At 36.7% G+C, this 21,215-nt stretch overlaps 1 pseudogene; it reads left to right on the forward strand.

Annotated features, from left to right (window-relative positions):
- The first annotated feature begins 17,609 nt into the window (after positions 1-17,609).
- Positions 17,610-18,195, forward strand: LOC125343667 (annotated as a pseudogene).
- The last annotated feature ends 3,020 nt before the right edge of the window (positions 18,196-21,215 follow it).

The raw sequence follows: 21,215 nt of genomic DNA on the forward strand, positions 1-21,215 counted from the left end.
CCTTCCATTTCCTTACAAATGGGGCAATGTCATTCTTTCTGATAGAGGCATAAAATTCCATTGTGTATATGTACCACATTTTCCTGATCCATTTGTCTACTGGGGGGCATCTGATTATTAATCCCTTGTCAGACGTATAGCTGACAAAGATCATCTCTCATTCTGTAGGCTGTCTTTTATGTTAATAACTATATCTTTCACTGTGCAGAAACTCTTTAGCTTGATGCAATCCCATTTGTTAATTTTCTCTCCTATTTGCTGAACCTCTGGAATTCAACTTAGGAAGATCTTGCCTATTCCAACAAATTTTAGTCTTACCTCTACTCCTTTTTGTAGTAGTTTAAGAATTTCAGGTCTTATATTTTGAATTCACATGAGTTCGATGTGAGAAACAAGGATCAAATTTTAATCTTTTGCATATGGATGTCCATTTTTTCTAACACAATGTTTTAAAGAAGATGTCTTTTTTAACCTTTGGATCCTCTGTAAAAACAAATCATATAGTCATAGGTATGTGGGTTAATTTGCAGGTCCTTTAGTCTGTTCCATTGGTCTTTAGGTCTATTTTTGTGCCAGTACTAAGCTGTTCTTGTTACTATGGCTCTGTAGTGAAGACAAGCAGATAATTCTAACTGTTGGTACCACAAACATCTCTGTAGGAGGGAGACAGACAAATGAGGAGAGGAAGGATGCGAGAATGCAGCTATAATATTGTGTGTGTGTGTGTGTGTGTGTGTGTGTGTGTGTGTGAAAATGGAAGTAGGAAAATGGAAGGTATGGGTGGAGTTGGGGAGAAGAATGATGAAAGGAGTGACCCCTGTGAACAACAACCTAATGATAATAGAAATATCTCCTTAAGGCAAAGATAACTCCTCTTCCACTTATCAAGATATGCATTTTCAATAAATAATTATTCTTTAGGTTTGGTAATTATCAAATTTTGTAATCTATTCCATTTTTATCAATGCAAAATTTCTTCTACAGTAAAATATAATTAACAATTAAGACTTAAGGTCACTTGTAATTTAAAAAAATTAAAGTTTAATTTATGTGACATTCTTATTGCAGGAAAGTATGTTAGGATAATCAATGGGACTTTACAAGATAAAAATGTATCTCAATAGAATAAAATTACATTGGGGAAGTAATTTGGAAATATAAGTTCAAGGAGAAAAAGGAATAATTTAATATTTCTGACAGTTAAGAGAAGAGCTTGTTCATGTATTTTTAAAATTGAAGGCCGTGGTTCAAATTGCTTTGGTATTTATAGTCTTTTGAATATATTTAAGGAATGATGTGACAGTTTTAATTTAAAATACAATATTTACAATATGCTGGAAATGATATCATTTGCAAATATTTAAACTTGTGATGAAAAACTTTGGATGTCAATTTAAAAGTATCCGAAGAGATCCATATTTTTAAACAACCTTTTTATTTAGAAATACTTTTAGATTTATAGAAATGTCACAAAAATAATGTAGAATTTTTCAGTTGCCCTTAAGTATTTGTCAAACCAAGACTTTAGCATTAACAGAAATTACGAACTCTATATTATTCAGATAGTCCTAGGTTGTTCTTAAAATTCATTTTCTTTTTTTCTTTCACCTCATGTCCATTTATCCCTTCTCCAAGATTTCATCTAGGATTCCATATTGCATTTAGTTTTCATGCCTTCTCTGGTCTGTGACAGTTTCTTGGTCTTTCCTCATTTCTCACGACCTTGATAGTTTTGAGTTATTGGTCAGGTGATTTGTAGAATGCCTGTCAATTTCAGTTTGTCTGATGCTTTTCTCTTGATTAGATTGGAGTTATGGGTGGAGTGATGGGAGAGATCAGAAATGAAGTGCCATTCGCATCATATTAAAAAGTCCATACAACCAACATGATATTGCACTGATATTAACTTTAATCACCTTGCCAAATATATCCATCATAAACAGACTATGTTTCCATTTCTATACACATATGGTCTTGAAGCATGTCACTAAGTCCAAGGGGAAGGGAGAAGGAATATCTGAATCTGTTCTTTTATAAAGGAAAAGTGTATTCCTTCTTTCTTTTTTAAAAATTGATTTTTTAAAGTTTTTATTATAAAACTGATGTACAGAGAGGTTACAGTTTCATACGTTAGGCATTGGATACATTTCTTGTACTGTTTGTTACCTTGTCCCTCATACCCCCCTCCCCCTTCCCCTTTTCCCCCCCTGAGGTGTTCAGTTCACTTACACCAAACAGTTTTGCAAGTATTGCTTTTGTTGTTGTTTCTCTTATTTTACCCTTTGTCTCTCAATTTTGGTATTCCCTTTCAATTTCCTAATTCTAATACCAGTATACACGGTTTCCAATATACTCAGATAAGATTACAGAGATAGTGTAGATACAATCACAAGAAGGTGATACAAGAACGTCATCAATAGTAGAAACTACAGATACACATGGGATGTTGAAAGTAGTTCCAACTGTGATATAACAATCATTTCCATAAAATGGAGTTCATTTCACTTAGCATCATCCTATGTGATCATAAGGGTATAGCTATTGGGCTCTTGTGATCCTCTGCTGTGACTTGCCTAAACCTGTGCTAATTATTCCCAATAAGGGAGACCATAGAGTCCATGTTTCTTTGGGTCTGGCTCACTTCACTTAGTATAATTTTTTCCAAGTCCTTCCATTTCCTTACAAATGGGACAATGTCATTCTTTCTGATAGAGGCATAAAATTCCATTGTGTATATGTACCACATTTTCCTGATCCATTTATCTACGGAGGGGCATCTGGGTTGGTTCCAGATTGTTAAAGTGATGTACAGAGGAGTTACAGTTACAGTTTCATACATAAGGCAATGAGTATATTTCTTATCAAACTTGTTACCTCCTCCCCTATTTTTCTGCCACCTTCCCCCCTCCCCAACTCACTCCCTTCTTCCCCCTGTCAGGTTGTACAGTTGGTTTACAGCATTGTATTGTGAGTATGGCTGTTGCATTGGTTCACCTTTTACCCTTTGACTCTCCACTTTGATGTTCTCCTTCCCTTCCCTAGTTATGCAATACCCAGGCTACTAAAATCAGTTACAGTGACATCAGGGGTAAAACCATGGGGAATAAAGTAAAAAGAAAATGGCACAATTTCATATAGTACACTGAAGATAAAAACAAGGACAAACCATTCATTTCCATAACTTGGAGTTCATTTGCTTAGCATCATCTTATGTGTTCACATGTACACATCTTCTGCTAGGACTATCCTAGACATGTACTAATTATTACCAATGAGGGAAACCATAGAGTCTATGTTTCTTTGGGTCTGGCTCACTTCACTTAGTATGAATTCTTTCAAGTTTTTCCATTTCCTTAAGAATTGGGCAATGTCATTCTTTCTGATAGAGGCATAGAATTCCATTGTGTATATGTATCACATTTTCTTGATCAGTTCATCTAATGAGAGGCATGTGGGTTGGTTCCATATTTTAGTGATGGGAAGTTGTGCTACGATGAGCATAGTTGTGCTGGTGGCTTTAGTGTGGTCCTTCTTCGAATCTTTTGGGTAGATGCCCAAAAGTGGCCTGGCTGAGTCATATGGGTCTATGTTTAGCCTTTTGAAAGGACCCTCCATACTGCTTTCCAGAGTGGTTGAACAAGTTTACATTCCCATCAGCAGTGTAGTAGTGTTCCTTTTGGGCCACATCCACTGCAGCATCTGTTGTTATTAGTTTTCTTGATAATGGACATTCTTATTGGGATGAAGTGTAATCTCAATGTTTTGATTTGCATTTCTTTTATGGCCAGTGATGATGAGCACTTTTTCATGTGTCTCTTGTGTTTTCTGTCTCATATTTATCTAATTTTTTTATTTATGTAGGATGGACCCATTCGTGTGTGTGTGTGTGTGTGTGTGTGTGTGTGTGTGTGTACAGAATTCTGATCTATAAATGGAAGCTCAGGAAACCAATCTATAATTTGTTGAGAAAGCTAGCTTTTTATCTCTAAGTCAGACTTGAGGAAAATTTAGCTGCCATCTTTAATAATAGCCCTGTAACATTCATTCAATTTGGTTAGGACTAGATAAACAACTGACAACTTCCCTAATGTCTATCTCCTCTCCCAACTGGGACCAACTGGAGAAATCCTAAACAACAACATCCTAGTGAACCTGCCACAACTTCTTCATGTTAACAGCTTCTAATTCTGGGGCATAATTGAAGCCATCCCTTAGTAGACATGTAATTTTCCACTGCTTTGCCTACCTTTATACCTTTGCCAAAATGAAAGCAGTGGTGCTGACTCTTTTGCTGTGCTATTCTGATTACATAGCTTTTGCATGTTCTTATTTGTATGCTCTTTATTTCTTTTCACAATATTTACTTTATACTTTAGTTTTAATTAGCATGCCAATGCATGCGTGCACGCATGCATGTGTTGGTAGAATGAAATTTTATTCTTCCCTCTCCCTTCTTCATTCCCATCCTTTCTACCTTATACTCTTCTGCCTCCCAACCTTCCAATTGATTATGTCAAACTCACTGAGATGATATAGGATGACCTCCTTTACTTAAAATGTACTGATTTAGGACCTTATTTATCTACAAGGTCTTTTCACAGTAAAAAATTGAATGATTGAAATAAAATTTAAAAAAATTGAATAAAAAATAAAAATAAAAAAATAAATTGAATAAATGTAATGATCATGGCCTAGGCAAGTTGACATATTTTAAAAAAATTGTCATCATGATACGAAAGTACTTCATTTAAAATTGTACATGGTATTATGACTTAACTTCAATTTTTAATATCTGGCATATAAAGATACAATTGACTTCCCTATATAGACCTTTCGTTCTTTAAATTTTTATTATCTTTAAGTAGTTGTACCAAGGAGGTGCCATTTGACAAGAAGTTTATTAATATAATGCATCTCGACCAGTGTGACCTCCTTTAATGCTCTCACCCCTCTATGGCCCACCCCTTCCCTTTGTTTTCTTAATTTTGTGGTATAGAGTAAATTCTTGACTGCATGTTCCCCCTCCCCACTTCATTCACCTATCCTTCTCCTCTTGGCCCCATCCCCCTCTAGCACACACTATTTTCCTGGTGCTTATTTTGTTGGGCTTTCACCAAGTCATTCTAAAAATTATATTTGAGCTGTCCAGTTATACTTCAGTTAATTCATTTGTAATTTCTTGCATACTATTCAATGTGTTTACTTATAGATTTATAGATATATTCTATCTACCCCAAATAAGGGAAAATTTGACTTTCATATACCGACCTTTCATCCTACAATCTTGTGAGGTAAATAGGTCCTCCTGTTCACTTATTAGTAGGAAAGCTTACGGTTTAGATTCTCAAAGATTTCTACAATGGAGATCATGTCTTTAATAAATATGGTTTATTTGTTTCTTTCTAATCTTCCTGTTTTGTGTTTCCCTGTTCTGCTCTTTTAAACTGACTAGGCCTTCTGGTACTTTAGTGAATAAGACAAGTAAAACAGATCATCATTGCCTTTCTCATTTTAAGGGAAGTGCATTGGGACAGTCACTATAAAGCAAAAAGGAACTGTTAGGTGCAGTTGTTTTTCTCTAGATATCTTTTATTATATTGGGAAAGTGTCCTTGCTTTTCTAGTCTGCCAAGAGTATTACTATGAGTTGATTTTATATGTTATCAAATACCTTTCTTCATTTATTGATATAATCACAGGGCTTCACTTTTTTCAGTGCTGGAGATAGAATTGGTGCCCCGTAAATATTAGGTGAAGGCCCTGCCATTAACTTTTACCTCCAACTCCACTGGGCTTTTAAATTTATTCTTGTTAAAATGGTAAACTACACTGATTGATTTTCAAATATTGTATCATCTTTAATTTGTGGGATGAATGCTATTTGGTCATAATATGTTATCCATATAACATTGTTGGGTCTGATTTGTTAATAGTTTGATAAGCATTTTTACATTTAAGTTCAGGAAGATATTGACATATAGTTCCCATTTTTAATTTGTCTGGATTGAGTTTTAGAGTAATATGAGTCTAACATTAAACGAATCAAAGTTTAGATGCTAATTTAAATGTCAACGAGAAGATGCAATTTATTTTTATTTATTTTAGTGAAATTTGTTTTATTAGTTTTAATGGCTATTTCTTTTTTCTATTTTTATTAGCACATACTAGTTATACAAAGTGCTTTCATTTTTGTATATGTATACAATATACCCTGATCAAATTCATTCCTTTCCCTCCTTTTTGGAACAAATTTAACAAGTTTCATTATTCCATTTTCACACATGTGTAGATAGAAGATTTCATGGATGTATTTCAACCTTATATTCATCTGTATATCCTCTCAGCCTTCCCCTCCCACTGGTTCTCACCCCCAAACAGAACCTGTTTAAAATTCTTGTCATTCTTTATTTCTATTTATTATTTTCTAATTGAAATGAAAAGCAAGAAGCTGCAAAAGCATCCTACTTTTTACTGATTATGAAGCAATGAAGGCAGCTCTTAGCTTAAAACTGGCTTGCTTTGTTACGCACAAGAGTCATCAATGGTGAGATTGCTATGATCTGCATCTGCTGTCTGGAATTTCAGTTTAAAAACAAACTTAGGGGAACTTAGTCAGGGAATGTAGTGGGGAAACCATCTACAGGTGCCTCAGATTACTACACATAAGTTTATAGAAACAAGCCTCCCAGGTGGTGTTGACACTTCCTCTTGAGAGGATATCCCCATTTTAGGATATTTGGATATACTCCTCTGGCTGGGTAGTTTCATTTGAGGGAAGAATATTTTTGGTTTTTCCTCAGTATTTTTCTTCAACTTTGATCCATCAAACTTCTTCACTGTGGACATACTCATCTTGAGAAAAAGGCTGGAGGCCTGGTGAATCCTGCAAGCATGTGGGTGGGCAAAGATCATTAGCTGGCTCTGGGAGGGTTGGTTGTCCTGTCATTCATTTTTAAGAAATAGATCCTGCATATGAGGATGAACATGTGGTATTTGATTTTCTTAGTCCAATTTATTTGACATAAATTCCAGTTCCATCCATTGTCATGCAGTATGTTATTTTAAAGAACCATTTTAGCATGCATGTGAAATAAAAGTTTTGGAATACCATTGTTTTAAAAGATTAACCACAGTCTAACTTGGAATACCTTACTAACCTAGCCATACCATCTCCTGCCAGGGCAAACTTATATGCCCTTGTGATTCTTTTACTATTTCTAGATATTACCCTTCCAATTTTAGTGTGTTTCTGCCACCAAAGTCCTAAGCCCTTACCTGTGTTTCAGAGACTCAAGCTTAAGCTGAATTGTTGTCATGTAGAAAGAGAGAAAAAAGGTAAATGTGAGTTTACATCTTCTGAGATGATCCTTGGCAGATGGTCTAGTGTGTAAAAGTGTGAAATTCTGGGTCTTTGCTTTCAGGAAAGACAATTCTGAGGGATGACTTTATTTATATTTTTGGTTGGTCGTGGGCCTGGGCACTGTCCCTGAGCTCTTTAGCTCTAAGTTAGCACTCTACCACTTGATACCACTTGAGCTACAGCTCCACTTCCTGTTTTCTGGTGGTTAATTGGAGATAAGAGTCTTGCAGACTCTTGCAATCCTCAGATTGTAGCCTCCAGAGTAGCTAGGATTACAGGCGAGAGCCACCAACACCTAGCTGAGAGGTGACTTTTGTTCCACAATTTCCCTGAAAAAGAACTTGATATTTCCTGTATGGGACTTTGCCTGAAATTAAACTTTTGTGTACCTTTATTTTCTCTATCCTGATTCTTCTTCTGCCTTGCTATTTCTCCTGGAAGCACTAACTTAGTAAGTTATTTGTATGTAAATCTTCATCAATGGGGTTTGCTTCTGGAGATACTTATCAACATTGTCCTCCACTTAATTACTCCACCATCTGTTACAGATATGCTTCTACTTTCCCTTTCCTCATCACTCCATATTTTTAAGCTAGATAACTTTTCATTTTGTGCTATCTCAATTTTGAATTCTCTTTTCTTCTCTGCAAAAACAAACCTCAAGATCACTTCAAACATTACTCTTTTTGGACAACCCTCCTCAACACCCTTTTTATCTCTTGAGTTTCTCCTCTCGGTTCACACTCCTGTCTCTCTTGGTAGACTAGAAACTTCTCAATTATGGAATACAAATCTTCATTTGCTTTTGTTCATTCTACATTTGAATGTATATATTTAATGATCATTGCTAAATGTTGTTTGTAGGCATATAATCTAATGTGGTTCAAAATGTCCAGATTGCTTACCTGAATAATGAATCACACATAGAAGGTTTCACTGGTATGGCTACCGTGGATACAACGTATAGAAAGTGTTTTTGATACATAGTTAAGCCACAAATATTATCCCCATTATGGTGTTTGAACTCAGGGCCTCTTGTTTTTTCCAGTGGTGCTCTACCACTTGCAACATATTGGCATCTCTGCTTCCTAGAGTTTCCTATGGAGATGAGGTCTTGTAAATATTTCTGCATAGGCTGGCTTCAAATTGCTATCAGATCTCAGTGTCCTGAGTGGCATGGAATGCAGGCATGAGTTAGCAATTATTTATTTCTGCATATGCTTACTACCAATCATCTAAATTAAATCTGCCCTAATATCTACCATCTTCCTGTTAATGCACTTACAAGATGATATCATTTCATCTGGATGGTTTTCTATTCAAAAAAGTTTTAAACGAAACTTAATGTATGTATTCTGATTGCTACATTTCATTTCTAAAAGGGTTTAGAATTACAGATGTGGAATGTCTATTTTTAAACTTCATCCACGTTTATATTCTTTTAAATTAGTTGGCTATGTAAATGCTTCTCCTTAACTATCTTACTATTTATCTGTATAAAATGAATTTATAGAGAAAGATGTCACCATGTTTGCAAGCACAACCGGAGAGAACTTAGCTGTTTAATCTACAAAGACATAAATGGAGAACCATTTCCTTTTACAGAGTAATCTGTCTTAACTATAGGATAATAGAATTTGGATTACGATACCTGAAATTCAATGCAAAATTGATATTGAAATTATGGAGAGAACAGCAAAGGTATGGAGTTTAGGATGATACTTCAAAAAATAATGCATTGAGATTTCAGTTTATTTGTTGATAACATACACATAAGGATACTGAGTATCTGTGTGATGGAATTTGGCAAATAAGTTGTAGAGTGCTGGGGATTCTTATTTTTTAATGCAGAAAACCAGGCCTTAGCAAGGATGGAGCTATTTCACCCATTATGTTGGGAAAGGGAAGTTGAGATTCCTTCTTCTCTTGTGATGTACATTGTCATCTCTGTTTTGTAGATGAGAAAATATAGGCACAGAGAAATAAACTAGATTGCCTAAGGTCTCAATAAATATATATTACAATCTGCTTTTGATAGGCAGGATTTGTTATCTACATTACACAGATAGAGGGAAACTGAGGTTCAAGTAGATTAAGTTATTCATCAAGGTTATGTAACTGTACCAGTCCAGATGGGAACAAGCATAGGGGTCACTGCATCAAGAGCCTGCATCAAGAGCTAGTAATAGTGATATAGGATCTTCCTTTTCTTCATTAGTTGTCAAAAGTTGGTCAGCGATTTCCCTGACTACCTAGACACAATGATTGTATAGCACAATATGACTGAGAAGCAAGTACATGAATAAAACTGTAGCAGTTTTGTCCTTCATAAATACATGCTTTGCTCCCAAAGAAATCTGTAAAACTGATGGATAGAGAAGGCTTTCAGATTAGAAGTTAATGGAGCTGGATATGGTGACCCATGCCTGTAATCTCAGCACTTGGGAAACTGAGGCAGGAGGACTGAGAGTTTGAGGTCGGCCTGGGTTACAAAGTGAGATTCTGTCTCAAATAAAAAAACAAAAAATGTTAAATTCTGGTCTCAGAATATTACTGATACAATAATCTGGATTTCCAGATATCTGACCCAAATATAAGAAACATAGAAAAATGACCAATGTGAATTACTAGAAAATTAGTAGACTTTTTGGACAAACAATATATTTGATACCGCTGGTACTGAGGGAGGTGGGGGATTTATTCATCCAATTATTTTCACTGAGTAAAAGTAGTGAGTATTTGGCTTCCCATCTTCTCAAAGGCATATGGGAAATTTGTGCCTTGCACAAACGTAGAGCTCCTTAAGGGTAATGGAGAGGTGAATTCTCTGTTCCTGAGATTGAAAAAGGGTGTGATTTTCTATGACATATACCTAGAGGGGCATCTATTCCCAATTTCAACCAAGACCCTACTTACATTTTATTTAATAGCTCTGTCTCTGTCTCCCTGTCACTTTTCCTCTGTCTCTCTGCCTTTGTCTCTCTCTCTCTTTCTCTCTCTCTCTGCGTGTGTGTGTGTGTGTGTGTGTGTGTGTGTGTGTGTGTGTGTGTGTGTTGTATGCCAGTCCTAGGGCATGAACTCAGGACCTGGGTGCTGTCCCTGAGCATTTTTGTCTCAAGGCTACCACTTGAGCCACAATTCTACCACTTGAGCCACAATTCCATTTCCAGTGTTTTTGGTGGTTAGACATGAGTCTCATAGATTTTACTGCCCAGGCTGGTTTTAACCATGATTCTCAAGATTTCAGCCTCCAAAGTAGCTAGGACTGACTATAGGCATGAGCCACCAGTGCTTATCAGCACCATCTTTACTTTGGAAACTATTTACCTCCCAGATCCTATAATTTCTACCAGCCATCAGACAATGCACATTTTTTTTTTTGCTTTTTTCCCCCCTTTATTGTCAAAGTGAAGTACAGAGGGGTTACAGTTTCATATGTAAGGCAGTGAGTACATTTCTTGTTCAACTTGTGACCTCCTCCCTCATTTTCCCCCTGCCTCCCCCATCCCCCTTTCCCTCTCCCCATCATGAGTTGTACAGTTGGTTTACACCAAATGATTTTGTAAGTATTGCTTTTGGAATCGTTTGTCTTTATATCCTTTGTCAAATGCATACATTTCTATAGCCACATTACTCAGAGTTTCCTGGCCACCCGGTGCTTCCCAAGGCCCCAAACTTTCCTGATACCTGTGACAATCTTCAACAAAAGAAACATGGTTTTAGAAGGAAACTGGTTCAAAGATTCCTTTTCTGTTATGTAAACAATAGATTAAAAAAAATCAAATCTCTGGGGGATTTTGTTCACCAAAGCCAGTATTCATTCCAGATATTGAGGGTTCAGTAGTTATTGTTCCTTTTATAGTTATGTAAGTCAGTTATCCTTTTAAAACCAATATGCACCTTACAGGGAATGTTCCTTTTTTCTTCAGATGCATTATTGATAAGATGTATCTGTCTTATAAACAACAATGTCTGAGAGACTCAATCACAGGGTTCTAGTAGATGGTTCTTAGTATACTAAGATTAAAGGCCTTCCTTGAGGCTTTCCATTAAGACAGCAGTTATTTAAGACCTGGGTTAAGACCAGGCCTCAGCTTGAATCTATTACTATTAGTATTTCTGTGTTTTATCAATTTCCCTGTCTTCAGCATTGTTCTGAATTATATATAAAATGTTGTATGTATGTATGTATGCATGTATGTATGTATGCATATATAAAATGACCTGGGCTTTTCTGTCCTCAAATGATAAACAAGAATTGTTAGAGGCCTGGAAAACCCTATTTTCATCAGGCTTCAGAGTAATACACTACTGTATTCTATATAGAAGGGAGTAAAGGCTGAAATGCTTGGGTTGTGTTTCCTGAATCAGCCATTCTCAGTTCTCAGTCAGAGTTTGCAAAGGATGCCTCAGGGAGATTTCTAATCATATGGTTACATGCCATATCAAACAGACAGTAAGCTTTGAGCTTTACATTTGCTTTCTAGAAAGTTTGAGCCTCACTTAGAAATTTTTCTAAAGTCAAGATTTAGAAAATGTCTTAAAATTGTTAACTAACTTGAAGGTTAGTTTATTTTGTCTTGTGTTTTTTCAAAATTTTATTTTATTTTATCGTAAAGGTGATGCCCACAGGCTTTACAGTTACATAAATAAGGTAACGAGTACATTTCTTGTTGAACATAAGTTACACCTTCCCTCTGTTTTCTCCCATTTTCCCTCCTCCATGACTCCCCCTGCCCCCATTGTAAAGTTCATTTCCAAATAGTGTCTGGTGAGTATCATTGTTGCATTAGTTCACCCTTTGTCCTTTGTCCCAAAACTGCCTTGTACTTATAAATATTTTCTTTTCTATTTGAGGATAAGGAATGTTTATAACAGGAGATAAATTCAAGGCACAGTCTTTTTCTGTAGACCATATATACTATCATGACATATAAAATTAGGGAATCAAAATGTTAGAAATAGGGGCAGATTTGCAGATAAAACTTGTGTTTTCCAAGTCATTTAACTATTTTGGCCCTTTTATAACGACTGAGATAGTGTTTGTCTCATTTGACCTTTAGTATCATTGGGAGAATTACAGGTAACTTATGGGAAGAGGCTTTGTAAACTTAAGGTCTCTAGAAACACAAGTTATTATTATAGCTTGTTGTGCAGACAGAAAGGAATTCCATCCCAGAAATGAGAACAATTTCAAGCAGGCAGACACCACAAATTAGGCATTCCCACAGCCATCACTGAATTTGACAGCAAACAGAATAGAGAAGTAGGGCCTGCCATGAATATATTGAGCCAAATCAATTATTAATTGGTAGGTAGGTATGAAATGTTTGATTTTGAATTACTGATGGGTAGATCTCAAGGATGTCAAGGCAGAAGACCATCTTACCTCCCTAAGATGTGAAGGTGAGTGGATGGAGAAGAAAGATGCATGCCCAGGGGCTAAGAACTCAGTAGGACCCAAAGGAAATCTGGTGGAGATGCTAAGGTATATCATCATATAAATTTAACTATCTAGCAGTCACTGTGTGATGGGTGGGGGTTGGAAATATAAATGAGATAAATACTTTCCTGGGAAGAGCATATTCAAAACTTAGTGAGTTTAATATCAGAGAAGTAATATGTTATATGTAATACCATATGTGCCTGAAAAAGAATCTTATGGAAAAATAGGACTATCAGTCAAAATTTACATTGAGGATTAATAAGAGCAATATCAAAAGCATGTATATGAGGCTAATAAAATATTGATATGGAGAACACTGCATTGATAAATGCACTCAGCATCACAATCAATTAATCTTTTATGCTCAACACAGAAGAGTTTCTGTCTCCCTCTTCAAGATAGTTCCCAGAGAACTATTTCATGAAAAATAGAAATTCATCCAGGATAAAGCTTCTTTGGCATTTTCTGTGAACACAACAGTATTTTTTGTAGGGTTTTCACCAGCCTTTCTGTAATTCCCAGTTACTTTTTGAATTGTGGCTATCAGAGAAACCCCTGAAGCCACCAAATCACCTGCACTAAAAACTATGTAGTTCTGTAAGAATTTCAGAGCAATTTTTCTTGTGCTTCATTTTTTGAAAACCACTCTATTGAAGTGTGATTGACATACAAACAGCTGTACATATTTCATGTTTACATCTCAGCAAATTTTAGGGTAAATGTACACCCAGGAAACCATCACCACCATTGGGGCCAGAAACATACGCACTGCCTCCCAAAGTTTCTCACTTTCTTTATTTCCTCCCTCTCCTTCTTCCTTCCTTCCCCCTCTTCCTCCCTTCGAAGACCTTGAGGTAAAAGCAGAAACCCTGAAAAATTGCAGGAAGGAATAGGAGAAATACTCGGGCTTCTTGGCAGAGGTTGAAACTTGCTTAATAAAGGCCCAGAAACACAACAAATCAAAGAAAGTTTGGACAACTGGGATTGCATGAAACTGCAGAGCTTCTCCAAAGGACATATCTTGCAAAATAAATAGAAAGCTCACAGATTGGGAGAAGATCTTCACTGGCCATATAACAGAGAAGGGCCTCATATCTAAAATATACGTAAAACTCAAAAAATTAAATCCCCCCAAAACAAATTCTCAAACAAATTCTGCCCCCTTAATAAATGGGCTAAAGACCTAAAGAGAGACATCTCTGAAGAGGAAATGAGAATGGCCAAGAGACATATGAAGAAGTGTTCAACATCACTGGCCATAAAAGAAATGCAAATCAAAGCAGCATTGAGACTCCACCTCACCCCAGTAAGAATGTCCATTATCAAGTAAACTAATAACAACAGATGCTGATGGGGATGTGGCCAAAAAGGAACACTACTACACTGTTGGTGGGAAGGTAAACTTGTTCAACTACTCTGGAAAGCAGTGTGGAGGTTCCTCAAAAGGCTAAACATAGAGTTCCCTATGACCCAGCAGCCCTGCTTTTGGGCATCTACCATAATTTCTTGATTCATTTATTCCTTTATGAGTATTTATTTTCCTGTTTCCTTTGCTATTGTGAGAAGTGCTGTAATGAACAATATCAGAGTACAGATATTTCAAGGGGATCTTGATTTCAGTTCCTTTGGATATGTGCCCAGAAAGAGGATTGTTATATTATATGGTAATCGTATTTTAAATTTTAAACAACTACTTTTGTAGTTGTTTATATAGTGTTTATACTAATTTCCATTCCTACCAATAGTGTACAAAAGGTTACCTTTTCCACACATACCTTTTTTGTCTGTGACAATAGTCATCCTAACAGATAAGAACTCATATATCATGGTTTTGATTTGCATTTCCCAAATAATTTGTGATTTTGAACATTTGTATATTTTCTTTGTAGAAAGGCCTGTACAGGTGTATGGCTCTAATACCCGTCTCCAAAAGCATGTGTGAAAAACTAGATTCCTACTGGAACTATGTTAAGAGGTGGGGCTTAATGGGAAGTGGTTAGGCTTTGAGGACAACAGGGGTAAGATAATGCTGTTATCTTAGGAATGGATTCCTCTTCCCCTCCTCTTCCTCCTCCTTCTTTGTTCCTGTACTGGGGCTTGTACTCTGGGCCTTACAGTCTTCCTTGGCTTTTTCCACTCACACTTGGCACTCCACTTTCACATTCCACTTTCTTTATAAAAAAAAAATAAGCTTTACTTTCTTTGGAGCACTCATTCTCTTAATCCCCCTCTTGTCTACTCTGCTCTTCTGCCATGGTGTGACGCGGCAAAGAGACTCTGGCCAGATGGTGGCCCCTCAGTCATACACCCCCCAGCCTCCAGAACCATGTACCTTTGCAAATTGCCCAATCTGTGGCAATCTGATACTATGGAACAGAATGCAACAAAATGGCTTATACAATTTCCTTTCCCTATATTTGTTTTGGTTCCTTAGACAAGGTATCACTATGTAACCCAGGCTGGCCTCATACTCAAAATTATCCTGCTTTCACCCTCAGAGCACTGGGATTTATAGGTGTATGTGACCATGCCTGGCCATTGTCCACTCTTTCTTTTTTTTTTATTGTTGTTGGCCATGGGGCTTGAATTCAGGGCTTGCGAGCTATCCTTGAGCTCCTTTTCTCAAAGCTAGCACTCTATCACTTTGAGCCACAGCTCCACTTGCAGGTTTTGTGAGGTTAGTTGGAGATAAGAATCTCAAAGGACTTTTCTTCCTGGATGGGTTTGAAGCATGATCCTCAGATCTCAGCTTCCTAAATAGCTAGGATTACAGGCATAGGCCACTGGCGCCCACCCCATTGTCTACTCTTAACTATTTGCTTTTTTCTTTTTGAGATATTTGACTTCCTTATATATTTTAGATATGAAAAACTTATTGGATGGATGCTTTGCAAATATACTCTCTCAATTTATAGATTGTCTTTTCACTTTGTTCATTGATTCCTTCATTGTACTAAAGTTTCTAAATTTGATGCAATCCAATTATCCTATTTGCATCTGTTGCCTAGAGTGATATATATATATATACATATATATATATATATCGTATTGGGGTTTGATCTTGCACTCTCCCACTTGACTCTTGACCCACCTGCAATAGCTGCACATACATTTGAGAACACATCTAAGGAGTCATTTCCAAGATTAATGCCAAGAATTTTTTTTTTTTTGGCCAGTCCTGGGGCTTGGACTCAGGGCCTGAGCACTGTCCCTGGCTTCTTTTTGCTCAAGGCTAGCACTCTACCACTTGAGCCACAACGCCACTTCTGGCCATTTTCTGTATATGTGGTGCTGGGGAATTGAACCCAGGGCCTCATGTATAGGAGGCAAGCACTCTTGCCACTAGGCCATATCCCCAGCCCATGCCAAGAAATTTTATCCCTATGTTTTCTTCTAGAAATCTGTGGCTTTGGGTCCTTTATTTAAGTCTTTAATCCATTTTCAGCTGATTATTTTGTGGAAAATATAAAACAAGCATCCAATTCCATTCTTCTATATACAGATAGCCAGTCTTTCCAACACCACTTATTAAAGGGACTATCATTTTCATATTTTATATATTTGGCATAGTTATTGAAAAATATTTGACAATTTATGTGTGGGTTTATTTCTGGGCTCTTGATCTTGTTCCACTGATCTATCTGTTTTTTTTTTTTTAATGCCAGTAACATGCTGTTTTCTTCACTGTAACTTTGTAATTTGATTTGAAATCAGTAAGATTTTTCTTCTTGTGAAAAATCCTTTGATTATTTAGTCTCTTATAATTCTATGATTTTTAAGATTTTTTATCTCTACAAAAATTGTCATTAGTATTTTGATATGGATTGTATACAACTTTGGATAGTATGGGTATTTTGAAAATATTAGTTCTAATCCATGGGCTCAGAATATATGTCAATTCACTTGTGTCTATATGCTCTCATTAGTGATTTATAGTCTTCAGTGTACAGTCGTTTTTAAAATATTATGCTTATTCCTAAGTAGTTTACTTACTTAATGTTATTGCAACTGAAATTGTTTTCCTAATTTTTCTCTTGGAAGGTTTACTGTTAGTGTTTAGGGTTTTTTTTTCTTGAGATATTCATGTATTACAAAAAAGGGCTGTCTTTTAGTGTGAAAAAATCCATCTCATTTTTCTCAAACCACTGGGAAAGAAGTATACAAATATATCTTCCACTTGTCATAGTATGACATGCCTGCTATTCCAGCTTTCAGGAAATAGAAGTAGGACAATCATGAATTAGTAGTAAGATCCTGTCTACATAGACACACAGTCACACACAGACACAGACACACAGAGACACACAGAGATAGACACACACACCTTCTTGTATAGGCAGTTTTATGTTGTTGCATGTATCCTGAAGTTTATATAGTTTTTAGAGACTCCTTTTTAAGAAGAATAAGAAATTTTAGATGAAATTATGCACAATAGTTATTTAATACAAAAATATGGTGCATTAAGTAATTGTAGAAATGAGTGGAATCTATAGGACAATCAGTAGAGTCAACATTCATAAATATTACAATCTTTTTGAAAAAAAATTCCATAGGGACACAGTTTAATAATTTTGAAATCACCATATATGTATACTTGAGTCAGACAATTATATAGAGGGATGATAGATGGTAGGAGTTGAATTTCTCACTGTTTTCAGTGAGGCAAAGACAGGAAGCATACAGAATGATCTGTATGGTAATGGATTAGACTTGGGCATCAGTATTAGACAGCAGTATGAACTCATGTACCTTGATAAAGATACAGATGACGCTTTCTGGGTCTGGATGATCAGGAGGCCCCATCATGGGTGTCAACATCCGGCACAACAAAGACCGCAAGATTCGGCACAAAGAACCCAAGATCCAGGACATCTACCTGTTGGTAGATGACCTGTTGGTCAAGCTGGACAGGTTTCTGGTCAGACGAACTAATCTACCTCCAACCTAGTTATGCTGAAGAAGTTGTTCATGAGTCATGCCAACTGGCTGCCTGTTCTTATCCCGGATGATCCGGAAGATGAAGCTTCCTGGTCGGGAGAACAGACAGCAGTGGCAGTGGAGACAGTCACAGATGATGTGTGTGTTCTGAACATGCCTAATCTCAAGGTGGCCGGGCCCTCACCTAAATCCTCAAGCTTGGGGGCAAGATCCTCATCTTTAACCAGCTGGCCTTGGACTCCGTTAAAGCCGGGGCACCATCCTGCTGTCTGGTCCTCACAAGGACTGAGAGGTGTTACGGGCATTTTAGTGAGGCTCGAGGAACCCGCCACTGCCACATCAAACCCTAGGGCCAGAAGTTTGAGCGTGCCAGAGGCAGACGGGCCAGCCAAGGCTACAAAACCTAACCCTGGACCTTATCCTGTTATTAAAGATATTTTGGATGCCAAAAAGAAGATACAGATGACTATGCGTCAAATGTCTATAACTTTGTGCATACGAGTTAATATACCTACATGTCTTGTCTTTATCATTAAGAGGTTCTAGATGCAGCACTATCTCAATATCAACAAGCATACTTAGAAAAAAATCTTGGTTTATAATACTATTCTCTAATAAGAGGAACTAGGACTCCTTGGGATAAAATGATTGATTCTAGAACTGGATCAGCAAACATACAAGTTGAGCTTGGTGCACATTGTACCGAGAGAAAGTAAAGAAAGGCTCAGGGTCTGGGAATGTGGTTTAGGGGTAGAGTGCTTGTCTTGCATGCGTGAAGCCCTGGGTTCGATTCTCCAGCACCACATAAACAGAAAAAACAGAAAGGTTCTGTGGCTCAAGAGGTAGAGTGGTAGCCTTGAACAAAAAGAAACCAGAGACAATGCTCAGGCCCAGAGTCCCACGCCGCAGGACTGGCAAAAAAGAAAGGAAGAAAGAAAGACTCAAAAACAACCCAACACAAACTATAAAGAGAAAACATCAAAGGGACACAGAAGCAAGTGAAAGAACTCTCAATGGCAAAAGGTGGACTAATTTGATCAACAAAATAATACTAGTATTAGTAAGAATACCTGAGTCCATGTTGATATAGATTATTGAATACATAAATGGGAAAGAATAGACACATTTTTTGTACAGAAGAATTCTTAATATTGTTTGTAGGTATCTTGTCCTCCTTTATGTGGAAATAATTCCACTCTCCTTAAGTGTAGGCTGTGCACGGTGGCTTCTTTCCAAAGATTACATATGAAAAAGAGAATCAGGATAATTTTACAGTAAAGAGATCTGTCAAGAGATCAACATTAACATAATAGGTGATAAGTCATGTTATAGTGTGTGTCCTTGTTATGATGGCAGGATTGACATTTTATATTTGCAGCCTTCTGTTCAAGACCTTATAGCCCTAGTTTAATCATGAACAACTTCAGACAAACCCTGAGAGACATTCTGCAAACTATCTGATCAGCATTCCCCAGAACTGTAAGGTCATCAAAACAAAGTCTGAGATACTGTTACAGTCAAGGGGAATCTAAAGTAATTGATGACTAAAGATAATATGGTAACCTGCACAGGATCCTGCACAGGATAATAGGGAAAACAAGAAATCTGAGTCAAATGTCAACTTTAGTTCATAATAATGTATCAAAATTGGTACATTAATTATAGCAAATATAACATCCAAATCATTATAATGTAAGAAGCTAAGATAATAAGGTATATAAAAACTGTCTATATTATCTTTGCAATTTTTCTTTGTTTTCTTTTGTACCAGAACTGGAGATTGAACTCAGGGCTTTACCCTCTCCCTTTATTTTTTTTCATGCCAAGTTGGAGCTCTATCACTTGATATATACTACTACTTCTTCAACTTTTCTCTAAAGATAAAACTGTTGACAAATAAAATGTTATTTTTTTGTGGTACTGGGGTTTGAACTTGGTTGTTAGACAAACATCCTACTACTTGAGTCATGTTCCTTTTTAAAAATATTTTTATAAAAGTGATATATTACCTGCCTATTCTGGAAAGACTGAATAGAATAATTTTCCTTACTTCTTTACCTAAGTACAGGTAAAAAAACTATGGGCATTATAAGACAAGAACAAGAAGATTCTAAGACTTGGAGAGACAAAGAAAAACCCAAAGAGACCTTGGGATCTCAGAAACAACAAATTATTGATTTATTTTTTCCATATAAAGCCCAAGGTATGAAGGAAAGCTGGGCTTGGGGCTATAGCTTAGTTGTGCTCAGCAATCGAGAAGTTGCACAACATAGTCTGAAGCCCTGGATATAATTTCACCACTGACAGTGATTGGAGAAGCTGGTAACCCAGAAATGCCAGTTGGCATAGAGGAAAAAAATGCCTCAAGTAAAGTCTCTTTCTCAAACCAGAAAAGGACAGCTTGACAAGAGAAACATTTTAGGTAATAACTGCTCTATGGAAAAAAACATGTAGCTTCATTCTCACTCATACCAATTCCATCAAATAATTACTGGACAATTTAGATACACAAACACTTTGTGCAAAGCTATAATAATCAGCTTATAAAAAGAAAAGGATTATTTTTTTTCAAATTTTTATATCAAACTGACGTACAGAGAGGTTACAGTTTCATACGTTAGGCATTGGATACATTTCTTGTACTGTTTGTTACCTCCTTCCTCATTCCCCCCCCCTTTGACTTTTCCCCCACAAGTTGTTCAGTTCATTTACAACAGTTTTGCAAGTATTGCTTTTGTAGTTGTTTGTGTTTTCTTTACCCTATGTACCACTGTTTACCAGTATACATGGTTTCCAATATACTCAGATAAGACACAGAGATAGTGTAAGTACAACCACAGGAAGGGGATATAAGAGGATCCTTAATAATAGAAGCTACAGTTACACATAGCACGTTGACAGTACTTGCAACAGTGATATAACAATCATTTCCATAACATGGAATTCATTTCACTCAGCATCATCTTATGTGATCATAAGGGTATAGCTATTGAGCTCTTGTGATCCTCTGCTGGAACTAGCCTAAACCTGTGCTAATTATTCCCTATAAGGGAGACCATAGAGTCCCTGTTACTGTGGGTCTGGCTCCCTTCACTTAGTATAATTTTTTCCAAGTCCTTCCATTTCCTTACAAATGGGGCAATGTCATTCTTTCTGATAGAGGCATAAAATTCCATTGTGTATATGAAACACATTTTCCTGATCTATTTGTCTACTGAGGGGTATCTGGGTTGGTTCCAGATTCTAGCTATGACAAATTGTGCTGCAATGAACATTGTTGTGCTGGTGGCTTTACTGTGATTTTGTTTATGGTCATTTGGATAGATACCCAAAAGTGAGGCTGCTGGGTCATAGGAGAGCTCTATGTTTAGCTTTCTGAGGAATCTCCATACTGCTTGCCAGAGTGGCTGAACCAGTTTACATTCCCACCAACAATGAAGTAGGGTTCCCTTTGGGCCACATCCCCTCCAAC

Source organism: Perognathus longimembris, chromosome 28 (assembly GCF_023159225.1).
Source record: "Perognathus longimembris pacificus isolate PPM17 chromosome 28, ASM2315922v1, whole genome shotgun sequence".
In the NCBI taxonomy this organism is placed as follows: Eukaryota; Metazoa; Chordata; class Mammalia; order Rodentia; family Heteromyidae; genus Perognathus; species Perognathus longimembris.